The sequence below is a fragment of the Dermacentor albipictus genome, chromosome 6 (genome assembly GCF_038994185.2).
Source record: "Dermacentor albipictus isolate Rhodes 1998 colony chromosome 6, USDA_Dalb.pri_finalv2, whole genome shotgun sequence".
In the NCBI taxonomy this organism is placed as follows: Eukaryota; Metazoa; Arthropoda; class Arachnida; order Ixodida; family Ixodidae; genus Dermacentor; species Dermacentor albipictus.
The window spans coordinates 27059186-27074687 of record NC_091826.1 but is presented as its reverse complement, the minus strand read 5'-3'; the positions used below and the strand labels follow the sequence as shown (position 1 = coordinate 27074687).

The window sequence follows — 15502 nt, the reverse complement described above, 5'->3', positions numbered from 1 at the left end:
TTACAGAGCCCGCAGAGATATTCACTGTTTCGCACTAGACAGTAGTGCTGAATTTCAGCAGGGTTTATGTGCTCATCGTGCATTACAGTTCCAACCGGTCACTGATGCCAAATTTACAGAGCCTGCAGAGATATTCACTGCTTCGCACAAGAAAGTAGTGCCGAATTTCAGCAGGGTTTATGTGCTCGTCGTCCATTACAGTTCCAACAGGTCACTGATGCCAAATCTACAGAGCCTGCAGAGATATTCACTGTTTCGCACAAGAAAGTAATGCCGAATTTCAGCAGGGTTTATGTGCTCGTCGTCCATTACAGTTCCAACAGGTCACTGATGCCAAATCTACAGAGCCCGCAGAGATATTCACTGTTTCGCACAAGAAAGTAGTGCCGAATTTCAGCAGGGTTTATGTGCTCGTCGTCCATTACAGTTCCAACCAGCCACTGATGCCAGATCTACAGAGCTCGCAGAGATATTCACTGTTTCGCACAAGAAAGTAGTGCCGAATTTCAGCAGGGTTTATGTGCTCATCGTCCATTACAGTTCCAACAGGTCACTGATGCCAAATCTACAGAGCCCGCAGAGATATTCACTGTTTCGCACCAGAAAGTAGTGCCGAATTTCAGCAGGGTTTATTTGCTCGTCGTCCATTACAGTTCCAACCGGTAACTGATGCCAAATTTACAGAGCCTGCAGAGCATTCACTGTTTCACGCAAGAAAGTAGTGCCGAATTTCTGCAATGCTTTTCTGCTCCATGTTCATTTCAGTTCCAACCGGCCATTGATGCCAAATCTACAGAGCCCGCAGAGATATTCAGTTTCAAAGAAGAAAGTAGTGCTGAATTTCAGCAGTATTTTTTGTGCTCGGCGTTCATTACAGTTCCAACTGGTCACTGATTGCAAATCTACAGACCCCGCAGAGATATTCACTATTTTGCACAAGAAAGTAGTGCCGAATTTCTGCAGTGCTTTTCTGCTCCATGTTCTTTTCAGTTCCAACCGGCCACTGATGCCAAATCGACAGAGCCCGCAGAGATATTCCCTGTTTAGTACTAGAAAGTAGTGCTGAATTTGAGTTTTTGTGCTCGACGTTTATTACAGTTCCAACAGGTCAGTAATGCCAAATTTATAGAGCGTGCGGAGGTGTTCACTGTTTTGCATAAGAAATTAGTGCCGAATTTCAGCATTATTTTTTGTGCTTTACGTTCATCACAGTTCCGACCGGTCAGTGATGCCTAACGTATAGGGCGTGCAGAGATGTTTGCTGTTTCACCCGCCGCGGTTGCTCAGTGGCTATGGTGTTAGGCTGCTGAGCACGAGGTCGCGGGATCGAATCCCGGCCACGGCGGCCGCATTTCGATGGGGGCGAAATGCGAAAACACCCGTGTACTTAGATTTAGGTGCACGTTAAAGAACCCCAGGTGGTCAAAATTTCCGGAGTCCCCCACTACGGCGTGCCTCATAATCAGAAAGTGGTTTTGGCACGTAAAACCCCATATATTATATTATTATATTATGTTTGCTGTTTCGCATAAGAAAGTAGTGCCGAATGCCGGCAGTGCTTCGCTTTTGATGTTAGCTGCAGCTCCAGCTAGCCAGTTATGCTCTGTATCTGTATAAATCTAATCCTTCAAACACAAAGAAAGGTCATATTAAAATGATAGGATTGTAGGCGTTCTTCACCCACTTTGTAGGTATTCTTTGTCTGACGTAAAATATGGGGCGAGGTAAGAATGTGAGAAACTGGCATGTGACGCCCGCGCCAGACTTCTCAAAGAGCGACTTTGGCATGAGAGAACCATGCGTGTGATCGTGGAATATTGGTTAGAGCATCGGGCTGGAAGACAAGATCGATCCCATTATCGGTCACATTACATATATGTAGTATAGCATTGCATCTATATCATTATAGGCGGACTTCACGCAATATGGAGGTATCTAACAGTGAACTCGAGGTGTGTTGAGCGTACTCGAGCGTCTCACAGCGTGTACGAAATAGCAAGTATATAAGGAATACTAAGTGTAGATGTATTACTTTCAGGATGCATGTGTGCAAGGTTGCCCGTGGTGCTCGCAACTGTCAAGACGTCACAATCATCCCAATTTTAATTGGGTATGCTATACCGTGCCTGGAGAGTTAGCGGTGCTAACGTCTGGGCAAGTCCTTTTTTCCCTTCCTTTTCTGCAACCGTACAACTACTTCCTGCAACTTTCCGTCCATGTGCGGAAGTGTCATGCTATGTCTTGTAGCTGATCATCTACTCCACGTTTATGAATGGGGAACGACAGCACTATGGACGAGGATTAAGCAATGAATCCGCTCTAACTTTCTGTTGTTTCGCTCAATGTTATGACATGTATGACGTATAGCGCATTTTTTAAACATTTGTGCAGAATAAAAGAAAAAGAAAGCGGAGATTGAATGGAATCAAATTTCACTTCAGGCGGCCTGAGCAGTCACGTGCTTGCGATTATTTAAAGACGACATCATTTTAAGTAGACGCGCGCGCTCAAAAAATGATTTGAATTCAATAGAATAGAATTGTACGCCGCACATGTTGCAACATCGTCTGCTCAAAATTAATGTCAGGAAGCGGATACGCAATGAACGTGCATAGACGCGGAGGAACACTGTGTCGTCACACGCCTGTACCAGCTGTATAGCTCACACAATAATGCGCTCCTTTGGTTAGGACGCGAGTCGCGAACTTCACGTTAGAGTGCAGCAGACGACTGTCGTTACTTGAACAAATGGACTGAGTTAAACGCCACTGGAATTTCACATCGCTCCTCTTACAGCACTGTCTGTTCCTTAATTTCGGGAGCAGACGACAGACATGTCCGCGTAGGCTGTGGCTGAACGCAGTGTGCCGTCACAGGTGTTGCCTCTTCGGTAACCGACGTGCACGAGATGCTTGGCTTGCACGACAATGCACACGTTTGGTTAGAACGTGAATCGCGAACTTCACGTTAGAGTGCAGCAGACGACTGTCGTTACTTGAAGATATGGACTGAGTTTACCGCCACCGGAATTTCACAGCGCTCGTCTTGCAGCACAATCCGTTCCTTGATTTCGGGAGCAGACGACGCACGTGACCGCGTAGGCTGCGGATGAACGCAGTGTGGTACCCGATGTGCACGAGATGCTTGGCTTGCACGACGATGCACGCATTTGGTTAGAACGTGAGCGCGCCTATCGCGTGTCGTGCGGCCGTCGTTTCCGCTTTCCCGCGAAAAACCAAAGCCGGATTCACGGCGCGGTCGCGGTGTAGCCTTTAGGAAGCGGCAATTACGCTCCGCCACTCGTCATTAGGGCCACTCAATGCGCGCGCGCGTGCCCTGTTTCCTAAAGCTCCCGCTTGCCGCAAGAAGGCCGCAGGGGACGGAAAGACGCGCGATTAGGCTTCGGCTTTGTTAGGCCTAAAGAATGAAAGAAGATTAGGAAAGACTTGTGTCTTCTTCTTCGTTAGGCTTACAGAACGAAAGAGGAAAAAAAACACAAATATGGCACGTACGTCAGCTCGGGAAAGATGCAGAAGTCAAAACAGCGAACGAGGTATATACGGCTCTTTCTTTTTCGCGAAGGGCGTCGTTCATGCTAGCAAAGCGGATGTTTGTATGTACGGCAGTGCTCGTATAGTTCTAATGCCGCCTTGACATCAACGCCGGGAATCACGAAAAGCGTCTTTCCGAAAATATCTGGCACAATTGGAGCTCAGACTGGGCAAAGAATCGGTATACGCCTTCCGGCAGTGGATATCCGTCAGCAAAGAGCAGCTCTGCACAAAGAAGCAAACAAGGCTGTTAAGGAAACGGGAACGTGCCCTGGCGACGAGTAATAGACGCGACCCATATGATCGCGCAGCTGGGAACAGAAACACGGTTATTAGAAGAACCAAGTTTCGGAAGGTGTGCAGAACCAAGAAGTCATAAAAAAGGTTGTGCTATAGCTTCAGAATTGGAACTTCGGGAAGCCGGGACATGTAGTAGAATATAGTTCCGTCCAATCTGGGTCGCCTAAACATCGGTAAGCCAACTGTCCTAATGCTGGATTCCCATTTATTTAAGGTCCCGCCGCACTGGGCGAGATATTCTTAGAACGATGCGGACTTGAAGGGCTGCTGCAGTTAGCAGGTGAACTACAGAGCTGTCAATTTATTAATAACCTAACGTCTAGCTTTGTTCTTTTGAATCCGGCACTTGTAACTAAGCCCTTAACGAATACAACTCCACCTTTGGAAACACGGTGCCAAGATTGAGGCTAGCCTTACTGACAAAGAGCTGATTAAAAACATCCCGGCAGAAACAATCTTCGGTTGATATCTTCGTTAGCGATAGCTTGCTCATTAAGAGCGACGCGCTGGAGGTTACAGTGACGAATATGCCCATCATGTCCACCATGCATTGAAATCAGTACTTTCCCTCAGCCTTAAAACGTGTTCAACCGCAATATACAATGGACCTTATCTTGTAGAAACGGACCACAGAGGCACAGTATACGATGAGTTACACGCAGCGTATTTCGGGGAAGAACTCGTCTCGTCATTTCTTTCTTCGTCCTCAGACGGAAGATTCGAATGTTAAGAAAAACGGTTTCCAGTCGAACGCTTCCACAACATACGCCGCTACAACGAACGCCTCGTGTAGCTGTGGCGCTACTGCCTTTAGCAGAAGTCACCTGTATAGGTGCGCTCTGCGCTAGCGTTTAATGGCAGCACTATAATGACGCACTTGCGAGAGAGAGAGAGAGGACAGGAAAGGAAGGGGAGTTAACCAGACGCACGTCCGGTTTGCTACATTTCACTAGGGGAAGAGGTATGGGGATGAAGAGGGAGAGAGGAGATAGAGCACCGTTTCGCGCACTTCATTGTTCCGATCTCCTATATACTGCACTGCTCCACGATTTGCTCAACTCGTATACGCTGCTCACCGTAGCACCTAGCTCAGCGGATGCGACAGCTGACGAGAGCCTCGCACATGATGTCACGGCGTGATGATGACATCGCAAGTGTTGACCGACAATGTCTTCGAAAGCCAGCTGGGCCGAAATCCGAGTAAGCAACTCTGATGAAGATCTTGAAAACGAACCAAGAATTTCTACGGCAACGGTGACGATAGCGGCGTTCGACAATATGCATCTTTGCCATACGTAGCTTTTGCGTTTCGCTGCGCATCATGCATTTGAACACGGCGCTGTAAATGGTTGCCTGAAGCCGCGCACTAAACTGCGCACAAACTGTGCACAAACTGTGCACAAAATATTAGCGACTCATTTTAGCAAGTCCCTCTTGAATTCACGGTAAATAAAGGTTTCCTTTTGTTGAATTTGCTTAGCCCGCTCTAGTTTGAGCGGTGCGGTGCGCGACCTTTTACAACGAAGTGACCTGTATACCGAAGAATTTTTGAGGCCCCGAGCACTCTGTTTTAAAGGCGTTTAACTGTGTTTTGCGAAGCGGGGAAATCGTTTAAAGCCAGAGGCGTGAAGTTTAGCAAGTCAACGCAATTTCCATGGGCGTTACATAGGACGTTGTAAAATTCCCACCATGTTGGTATTTTCAGCCAATCGGAGGGAGCATATCCAAAAAACAACAGCCGAAAAAGTGGCAGATTCGACAATGTTTGCCGAATTTGACAGCGTTCATAATAGCACCCAGTCATTCCCACGCTGACTGAACTGGCATGCTGAAAACTCACGTGTGGACACTCGCGCAGACAGTAGTAACATTTTTATTCACAGAGAAGTAGACGCGCGTATGAAGTGGTTTATTGACGTTTCGGCCGGGGTCCGGACTTCATCGGACCCCGGCCGAAACGTCAATAAACCGCTTATATATATATACACACTGTGTGTGTGTGTGTGTGTGTGTGTGTGTGTGTGTTTTAAAGGCAAGGGTTCTTTCGGGTGTGCCTCGAGGCCGACCTCGATTGGGCGATGCATATTGCTCACCGCTCGTCGCGTCAACGGCGCATCGCGTAATGCGAAAGACCACGTGACGCGATCCCGGGAGGGGGGTCGGTGACGAGGGATACACCCCCGCCGAGCTCGATCGAGGTCAGCCCCCCACGAGTGTAGTGGGCGCGGGGGCCAATTTCGGATCGGTTTTCTTGTCCGAGCGCGCAATATGACGTCTCCATTACGGCTGGTGTGTGCAGGCGCTATATGCACCGGCCCGTGTGTTCTTTCAGCGTGTGGGTCGACCCGGTTAGCGATTACGCGTGCGGCTGCACGGACGGATCTTGTTTGTTTGTTTGTTTGTTTACTTTAAACTTTTGTTATCTTGTTTTCGCACGAGTCCCGTCCGACGTGTTCCATGCAAAAGGCCGCACAGTTGCTCGCGGCGTCGGGTTGCTTGAAATTGATATGGTCGGCAGCGTAGAAACGCCGTTAGGCCCTCCCGCGACCAGTTATCGCAGATGGGTTGTGATTACAGGTAATTAAGCTAACGCAATTGCCTAGAGAGGGCGCACGTGTAACTGCCGGTGCAGAGGGCTGCTTGAATGCAGGCTGCAACGCACGTCTTACAGCAAACACACGTAGTACACACCACACATTATGTCTCAAGGCAGGTCTTGATCGCAAAAATAAACTGCTGCTGGTGGGTATTACACATGCACACGCACACATTCGTGCATGCATGTGTACATACATACATACATACATACATACATACATACATACATACATACATACATACATACATACATACATACATACATACATACATACATACATACATACATACATACATACATACATACACACATACATTAAGCTGCCCTCCATGTTACCAAATGATTAGAGAACTTAGATACGTGGCGTTTTGGGCTAGTTGAAGGCTATCGCTATGGTGCTTGGGTAACAACGCAAAGACAGTATACAGGATAAAGTAACCAAGAATTGCCTGTAAACGATCGAACAATTTCGATTTCTTGATAAGAAAACAAATAATACACCGAAAAGAACGGAAGAAGCAACGGGACAGGCGTTGAACCCGAAACTCGGAAACTTTATTAGAAGCAAAACAATTCTATAAGCACAATAAAGTCACTTGAATTCTGTGAACGCGATACAAAAACGTGAACGAGCGTGATACCATTTTCGGGCTCGGGCTCACGCGAGCAGGACGACAATAGGTGCGCATAGATCAAGCCTGTTCTTCAAAATGATTTGAGGTGAATTAAGTTATTTTGTCCGGTGACACCGCTGTTACTTAAGATGAAGCTACACCGACTCGCCCAAATGCCAGTTCTGTTAACGATGTCTTATTTGCCTAGTATTGTCTTATTTGTGACATTGCGATTTGTCCTAGTTACTATATGGCCTGGTGAGACAACCACTAGGGCGAATCGTATTGATCGTTTGGAAGGCTAACAAGAAGTCGCCAATCGACTTATTTAGTTACGCGAATTAGGGCACGCAGTTTTGCGGAAAAAGCGAGACCTGTGATTCTCCAAGGCAATTTAATTCTAATCGGAAGATTTACCTGGGGCGATCGTGCGAGAGGTTACCCGCTAGTGAAATTGCGACTAAAATTGTCGTCATCATCATCATCATGGTCATCGATTAACTTCACCGCACGACAAATCCTTCTGCCAAACATCTCCAGTTATATCTTTCCTATGACATCCCACTTCACTATCATCATCACTATGTGCAAAGAGACCCTAAAGATAAACACTGGATCGGTTCACACCGATAAAGCATTCTTTCAAAATTACATTCTGCCTAATTTCGCTGTGAGGGGTTGATTATTAGAAGAGAAACCGAAGGTCAAAGTTCCAAATTCCAAAGTTCCAAAGCCTCTACGTCAATATGACATCATGAATTTCGAAGGCTTGGTTATCGCAATATAAGCTTTGTGGCTTATATATAAGCTTTGTGGCTTAGCAGGTCTCGAAGCTTGCTAAATTAAGCATCATGGTTTTCTTTTTCTTACAGCACAGTGTATTGCGTAGTCAATCCTTAAGGATAAGAAATTAAGTGGACCCGAGCAAACACCGTCAAAAATCTGTGACGTCACGGTGACCTGGTGTGGAGCTTCTAGGCGGCATCTCCACTTGTACTGTTCTGCCTCTTTTCTGGCTTACCAGGCCTCTGCTAGCGGTAAGAGCTGAATTGTAGCAGGGTGATTTACTGACGCAGCTTTGAATAACATCTTTAGCGTTAATCTCCCTTTAATGTTCTGCAACCTGCGCGCATGCGGCATAAACACCGGCGACGCTCGCGAAAATTAAAAAAAGAAATTTTCGTGGCGACTTAGCGATAAATTCCGGAGAAATGCGTTAGAATTACGTCAGACCTCTTTGAGATCTCGCATCCCAATGATTTAAACTGCGTTCACCACATTGCAAAGCCTTGTTCAAGGGCTCACTCGACACACATCCTACCTCTTCGAAGAGCAGAGTACATATATATATATATATATGGAGAGAGAGAGACGCTCTTCTAAGCTCTCCGATTCCCCCTCTACTTCTACCACATAAACGGCTTCCCACACCTCACACACGCACACACTTTTCCCCCTTCGACGCTCTAATGCTGACGCAATAAAAAGAAAAAGGAATGGGTGGGGGGTGGGGGGGGGGGCGACGAATAACGATTTCGCAATAGGTACGCAAGGCAAACACCGCGAGAAGGTTGCTTACTAACTGCTCGTTACTCAGAACTCTCAATACTGCAACAACGAGGATCCGGTAAGAAAAACGAAAACGAGAAGAAAGAAGAAAAAAATGACAGCTCGGATGATTGAAGACATCAGCGACGGAGCGATCAGCGACGGCGTAATGATCTGACAGGACGTGTTTTAGGGGGCTCGTTAAGGAACGCCAGGTGGTCAAAATTAATCTGCGGCCCTCCAATGAGGCGTCTCTCCTAGCCTTAGCGTTGCCTCAGGGCGTTAAACCCCCTACGAATCAATCAGGAAAGCTGAGAAGCAGTGAAAACTGTGTCGCGTTGGAACTCGCCAAAAGCGAGTCAATTTCCATATAATGTACGCATGACCTAACAGCTGTTGTATATAGTGCCCATAGGGTGTGTTCCGATTATGATCCGCATCGTAGGGCAATCTACGATGACAGCTAAGGAGACGGCTTGGGACCGAACCAATGGAACGTATAATTCAGAGACGCGAATTGCCAGACGTACCACTCAAGTGTACAACACAGTGAGTTAGGTGAGCAACCAGAGAGCGTCCAGCTTCGAGCCACTTTAAGCTGGTTTGAAGAATGACGCATCTTGAACCATTAGGAAGGCGTCCCTACGACGTGAGTCGATGTCGCGCGAACAAAAAAAGAAAAGAAAAGAAAGAAGCTAAGAAAAGCACATATTATTCCTGTATTTTAACGTTTTGCGTGAGCGAAGCTATGAAGAACATAACGCCTGTTTCATTAAGCGCATGAGAAAACGCGTCTGCACTTTCCTGCGAGCAGGCGACACGCTCGCCGAGTTTCCGAGCCGCCACCCGCCATACTGTTGGGACAGGAAAGCAGCCTGCATCGTTTTTGACTTCGATGCTGTCATCGGGAACCGGTCTCTTTTGCCGGCTCCGTCATAATTGGAACGAGACTTCTGACGGTCGCTGTCAACTTCGCTGTTTATTTAGCCCTCTACGGCGAGTATCGGAACAGAGCTAGAGAGAGTACACGGCAAATGAAAGATAGCGAGGTTAACCAGGACTGAGCCCAGTTGGCTACCCTGTTCTTGAGGGAACTGAAGATGGGAGGGAAAGAGTAAGGCGAGTAGGTCAAGACGTTCGCGTGTTCGGTTGGACGACTAATCAATCAAAAGTTTATTTCCAGGTTATATCCCGATGACAGGTAAACACGTGCAAACAAGAGAATGTTTACGTGCAAATAGAGAAGAAGCGATCAACAGAAACCGAACCAAACTAGCTTCTGTCTCGAGTCAACGCTTTTTCACGGGGACTTGTCTTAGTCAGGCCAGAAACTGGTACCTGACAGTTGTCGCCCTGACGAAGATACGCCACTGTGTCGGGAACGTTGACTCCAGGCGGACTTACACTGCTCGGCCACTTTCAATTACCTATGGTATGATATGTAGCCTAACGCCTCTACGACAAACGCCTATACAACCGAACGACCCATGTAACAAAGAATTCCGTACGTCGCGGATGAATTAATATATTTAATGTGTTTTCCGAGTGCCTCTACATCGCACAAATTATTACAACGAATGAATTTATGCACCACCAACGGTTCTGTATAGCGAATGGTTTTGGAGGTTCCAAGCAATGCATTGTATAAGCATAGGACTGTTCCCACAGTATACCGACAAAATGGGGTAAAAAACGAAAATGTGTAAATGAGGAGTGAAAGAAGAAACGAAAAAACAAAAATACGAAAGGTTATCAGAGACGTACCTTAAACCGTTCTTGAACCGGAGAATTCACAACTGTGTGTATGAGATCCGTTACAAAGAACGAGCAAGCATTTGTAGACGGAAACGAAATCTCCGACGTCTATCGGTAAATCACCCCTTTGTTTCTCTCTCACGTGGAAAGTACTGTGTTCCCATGTCAGCGGGAAACCCAGCTCTTTTTTTTTTGTTTTTCAGCGGGTATAAAAGGAAACATTTCCTGGACAAATTCTAGGCTTTTCCTAAGATTCAAGCCACCCCACGGCTTTCATTATCCGACATATGTTCACGGTACACATGGGGCGTCTGACTGTAGAAATGTAGCCAACATAAGATAACCACTTCACACACACACACACACACCTATGTTATATATATATATATATATATATATATATATATATATATATATATATATATATATATATATATATATATATATATATATATATATATATATATGTATGTATGTATATATATATATATATATATATATATATATATGCCCACACGCCGCACTTCTGCTAATCTGTACATCTGACTATGTAGCCTTCCCAGAAAGGTTTCCGCATGATTTCATCTCCGCAGTGAAAGTGCAGTAGCAAAGTTAACGGATTAAGAGGCAAGGTTCTTTGACCCTGATCTATGCGCGTAATCCGACCCCGTCTTAAGAACGACAGCGGAGAAGTTCAAGTAATGGCCGGAATAAGCATTAGCGTTGCACCCGCTTAACAGGTCAATCATATTGCTTGTCTTTGTAAAAAGACATTGCGCCTTATTTTCCGCTCCCCGCATTAAAGTCTACTTTAGGCCGTTGAAACCGGTATCAATAGGTAGATAAGACAAAAATATATCGTACAAAAAAATGAAGTCAACGGAAAGGAATGCGCTTTTTATTTTTGATTTTTAATTCCCGAAGGCTGATGCAAAATTCTAAATAACCAGTTTTTCTTATGCTAGACATGAAGAGGTGAAACAAACGTGCGCGATGTTGTAGCACTAGACGTGAAGTTGTCACTTTGGCACTAGACGTGAAGTTGGCCACAAATGTTTACGGGACACTGTTGTGACGAAAAATATGAATTTCTGCTCTGCTAAGGAGTGTCGCTTCTAATTTAACGAGTCATCCTGTTCGTAGCAAAGGCTAATAAAGATTAAACACATGAATACAATGCTACGGGCTCAGACTTCGCGTGAATTAATCATTTGCGTAAATTCTGCGTCCGGTAAACTTTTGCAGTCCACCGTGCCTAATAAAAAATAAATTCGCTAGTGAGCTCATACCCACGTTTATCCTTCATACCCGTAGTCTCATGTTTATCGAGAAGTGTGTTGCAGCGTTAAAATCTGAGATGGTTTCAAGGCAACAAATCATTTTGAATGATTTGAATGAATGGCATTAAAAGAAGATCGTTTATGCCAAATCAAACCGCTTGAGAGAGCCGCCACTTGCATACCTACACCGTTTCACCCGGTATGCGTATTTAACTGCTTCAGGAAGCACAAGAAAAAACGAGTGTCTACATACATCGAAAACACACAAGAATACATAGTTTTACGTTTCTTTGATCGTTCATACAAGGCGTAAATTGAGGACGTCCACTTCAGGTGTGGGCAATGGTCGAGTACAATGCAAGAAATGAGGCAGGCAGTGAAATACTGCCGTCACAAGACTAAAAGGGGGTAAGGACGGCGATACCTACTTACCGCTCACACGGATGCGGTTGAGAGCGCAGCGAACCGACGTCCGATGCTCCCAGTGATTGATCAGGTCCCCAGTCGACGCTTGAGCACGCGGAAAAAAAAAATAATGCCAAGAAGAAAATAACTCGGCTTCCCACGACACCAAAACAATCCAAACGTCTACGTAGCACAGGGCTTCAGTATGGGAAGCGAAGATGGAAAACGGCGCAGACGAAACTGACGTCTGCTAGCAGAAGACACCGACAGCTGCGAGCAGACGAAACCGACGTGGACCGCAGGCGAAAGTGGCAGAGATCGACGGCAGTGCGGTGGCAGACGGAACACGCGAACAAATACACACAAAAAAAGCTGGCAGGCTTTCCGGACGACGGAACAACAACCACTGCGTGTGTCCCGTGTGTGTGGGCTTCCAACGTTGCAGTTTTGGGCAACGTCTGCAGATGCTGTGGGCGTCGCGAAGAACTGATAGAAAGCGCGCTCACTGCTGACTGGTGAACACTTGACTGTCCGCAAGCGCTACGTCAGCGTTTCAACACCGACGAAAAAAGTTCTACCCGCTGCAAACGGTACAAGCGGGGCTTCAAATATAACACCGGCCACACACTGTTTCGACACTCAAGCACCACTACACGTCGTCTTCGTCCGGGATTGAGTTTGACACCGCAAAGTGTCACAACAACCAGAAGAGCCGACACAGGTGAGTTGAATCTTCGACGGAGTTAAGAACACACGTTTGTCACAACAGGCGGTCGCCGCAGACGGTGGTGCAATGTTTTGCTGATGGCAAATGCTGTAACGGGGACTCGTCCATCGCCGCGTCAGGCCATGCTTGTTGGTGGCCAACTCATAGAAGCATCACCGATCGGCGTTAAACTAAACGCCACGCTGTAGCCGATCGACCTTGACAGCCGTAGAAATCCCGCGACTGCCGTGTCATGCAGACACACTTGAGACGAAGACGGTGCTAGCTTGAACGAACGCCGCGGACATATCCTCCGCTACCTCCGGAGCGCGGACAGTCTGACAGCCCGGCGAGATCTGCCGGCAGCACCTTCTTCCTCGCGTCGGGAAGCGCTCTCTCGCGTCGACGCCGAACGACCGGCGCGGTTGGGTCCGCTGTCGCGTTTGCCCAGCGCAGCCCGTGTGGGCCGCTGCTCCCGCGTCTTTCCGTCCGGACGGAGAAAGGGCGGCGACGGCGGAGGAAAGAGCTGCCTTCGAAGCACCCACTCCTTTCCGACTGGAAACTGGGAGAGCTTCGGCGGCGGCAAAGCGACGGCGTTTGGCGAGGGGCGCGAAAACACCCTCCCAACCTGCTCGTCGCCTCTCTCCGGCGAGCGCGTGCCCGCATGTGTGTGGCTTCGTCAACCTTTTTTTTGGAGGTTTCGTCCGTTTAGTCCTTTCCTTTTTTATATATATATATTTTCGCGACGCTTCACCTTCTCTTGCGCGTCGCTCGGGGGTCGTCTGCGTCGTCGCAAGAATTGTGCCTCGATATTCGCCCTCCCCTGCTCGCTGGTTTTGCCCTGCCTGCTGTACGCCTTTCTTCTCTTCACCTTATACGGGGCAGTACCCTGCAGCACCGGCCTCATTTGGTTAGGGAGGAGCGATTTCGTGATTTCACAGAGCTGCACAGTACAGTGTAGCAGCAGCTGAGGTGGTCTGCTTCTATAGAAAACAAGCCGACGAAACATGCAGACTTGTTCAACGATTTCCAGTCTAGCAAAGCACACCTGAAGGCTAGTTATTGCCTGTCTGAAAGATACATTCTCATTGCACTGTGACTAAACTTCTGGAAGGCAGGCGAAAAGGAAAAAAAAGATGACTCCTAGTCAAAGGGGTCGGGAGTTTGTCTGTTGAGTTTCGCGATGAACCAGCGCCTTAGTTCGCATGCACATTGCCTGCTCCTCTGCTGTGAGAGGGCGGTCAGTGCAGAGCAACGCAGTTCTGATTACCGCTGGCTGCGGTGTGCAAACAGTTGATGTCGTCGGTAAGCTGGCCATTGGCGCGTGGCGACTTTAAGGATGGCAGGACAGCACGTGAGTCTGCAAAGATAGACCCAGAAGCAGACCGCGGCAGCTTTAAGATGTAAGTGAAAGCTGTTCGCAGTGCAGCTAACTCCACGGCAGTGGTTAAAGTCATGCGACTAAACTTCGGGGAAGTAGTCATACCTGGGGGTACTCTGTAAGTTTCCACATAGTGGACATACACATTTAGTCTGTTACTGAAAAGCTGGTTGGCTGGAGGCGCCTGCCTCCTCCTGACGCGTACCCCAGCACAGCCAATCAGAACTTCAGAAGAAGACGAAATAGACATACAACCCCCCCCCCCCCCCCCCTGCCTTCTGCCCCCGTTAATGGAATCCACGAAGTTATAGCAGATGAATCGGTTGTAACGGAGCCGTCAGTGTAGATGTGACGACATTGCTCGTAGCAGCATGAGAAGGGTTGTAGCCCATTTGAAGTGCTTTAGTGCTGGCAGGGAGGTTCTTGTTCAGATTTTTATGCCTTGCATAGATGTATTGATAGAACCGGCAGAGAACTAAGGAGGCGGTAAAGGCGCAGAAGGGCTCCGGTAGTGAGGCAGGAGCAGGTCGATTATACTTTGGAAAGCTGTGTGTCGGCATGAGAATGTTCGGAGATTCTGGTAGTATATTGCACACGAGCTCCATTAAATTCAGGCGTTTGTAGGATAGGTAGCGAGAGGCGCCTGCTTTCTGCCAGTGGGACCATTGCTGAAGTGTCCTTCGGAGGGCCAAGACACATCCTTAACGTTCTCGCTTCCTTTCCGTTCAAGATATTCATGTTTGCTCTGGAGTTGCCATGCAGGACAGGAAGGCTGTATTGAAAGAGGGCGCCGCAGAGCACTGTATGTAATCTAAGGATAAATTCAAGAGAATGTGCGAATGCACCCCGCTCCCGTTTTCTCATCGCCCGGTCAGCAGCTAGACTGACTGGACCGCCTGGCTTAGGGCCGGGGACGTCGACCGACAACTTGTATGGTGGACTGGGCGGAGAAGGCCAAGCAGACCCAGGGCCTTACTTGAGCCCGATCCCTCAGCACCTCCCCCCTTCCCCCTCCCCCTTTCAATAAAGTTTATCACCACCACCATCACTCAACAGAGCACCCGACAGCATTGCTGGAAAGCATACCGAAGATATGAGCGAAAGAGGCAAGCTTCACCTTTAGACGTCGTACGCGTGGCGACCGTCTCCGCTGTCTGTCAAAAGTCACGTCCGCGAATGTGTGAGTAGCAATGCGTGAAGGAGCTAAAACAACCGCATCAAATGCGTAAGATGATGATGGTTTTAAAAAAGTAAAGTTCTATGGTTTCCCGTGCCAGAAACTACAATATGATAATGAGGTACGCCCCGTAGTGGGCTACTCCGGATTAACTTCGACCACCCGGGGTTCTTTAACGTGCACCCG

At 47.6% G+C, this 15502-nt stretch overlaps 1 protein-coding gene across 1 annotated transcript in view; it reads right to left on the bottom strand.

The window, feature by feature from the left end:
• Positions 1–13295, bottom strand: part of LOC139060910 (uncharacterized) — a 138024-nt gene extending 124729 nt beyond the window's left edge. The window contains exon 1 of the mRNA XM_070540216.1: positions 12080–13295. The gene's annotated coding sequence lies outside the window, so the exon portion shown is untranslated. The remainder of the gene's footprint in view (positions 1–12079) is intronic.
• Between the last annotated feature and the right edge of the window lie 2207 nt (positions 13296–15502).